Genomic DNA, 1,346 nt, shown 5'->3' on the forward strand with positions numbered 1-1,346 from the left:
CATTCGGACTAAGTCTCGATCGCGTAACTGAAATTTTTGTCGAAAACGCAGGGCGTCCGAACCGTCATCGGGCGTTCCCATGGATTAAATAAATGTGCTTAACGTACTACCTGAGCTGTCATCAGGCGACCTTTCGATGCTAGCGAGGTATCGCTTGAGACCTTCGTCAGGCACCTAATCGAGGCATGACTCACTACGGATAGTGGTCCCGCGACTACCCAGAGCGAATCGTCAGGTGCCTGTCCGAACCTGATCATCGGACGCCTGGGGCTCTATTCTTGAAAAGAACCGTATACGAAAGTCTAGGGAAATACTATAATATACGTAACGTATACTGTAGCATTTCTCTAGACTTTCGTATACGTTTCTTTTCAAGAATACAGCTCCTGAATGGGAGCTACCCATCGCTTAAGTCTCAAGCAATCACGAATGGCCAGGGGCCCGGCCTTCGCGTCAAACGAATATCTGTATGAACGCTGCGTTGCTAAATTCTAATAAGAGGCTTTGTTACCTTGTCGGGATTTAATAGCTAAGATTGGAGGCTGCGATCACTTTCCAAGAGAATAAAGTTTTTAATAATATCCTCGTATCGCAAAGAAAAGATTCGCCATAAGGAATAACAGCGCGGATCACCTGGCAACGGGCTCACTGCGCTCCTCACTTTATTCGGTCGCAGTTGTTATTCGAACCTTTTTCGAACAGTATGTAATATGCGTTCGATATTAGTTGATAAACATGATCCTCAATTTACATCAAATGCAGAAATATCGCAGCGTATTGAAAATCATATAGGGTAAAATCAGGGATTATGGCATAGGCTACTAATATGGAATAGTGGCTTATTTTTTAAACAAAGTATTGCAATCTGGCGGCAATCACTGAAAGTTATTGCAACTGTTACCAAACATGTCATAACAAGCAATGAACTCGGTCCGACCCACGTTTTGCTACAATTAACATTTATTCATTTTCGTTACATCGGGAGATCCGGCAGCTTTTTCTAAAAAGTGTTCTCACAAACTGAAGGTAAGTTTTTTTAATGCTTATATTGCACAGACGCTTTTAATGATATTGCATGAACAATATTATGCAGATAAATTGCTATTTCAAACATGTTTATTGCTACGGAAACACTTTATTTGTCATATGACGACATGCAGGTAATGTGGAATACATCGAGGGTTGAGAATATGGAATAGATTCTTGTGAATAATGTTTATTTCAGATGCTAATATTTATTGTACGTCATAATTTAATGATTCAAGATTTAATTTTATTCTTTATTGTCTATGTGTAATAACGTTCGTAATGATGCTATTATATTTTCTGTGTTATTGTACAATATA

The sequence above is a fragment of the Trachymyrmex cornetzi genome, unplaced genomic scaffold, assembly GCF_001594075.2.
Source record: "Trachymyrmex cornetzi isolate Tcor2-1 unplaced genomic scaffold, Tcor1.1 scaffold245, whole genome shotgun sequence".
In the NCBI taxonomy this organism is placed as follows: Eukaryota; Metazoa; Arthropoda; class Insecta; order Hymenoptera; family Formicidae; genus Trachymyrmex; species Trachymyrmex cornetzi.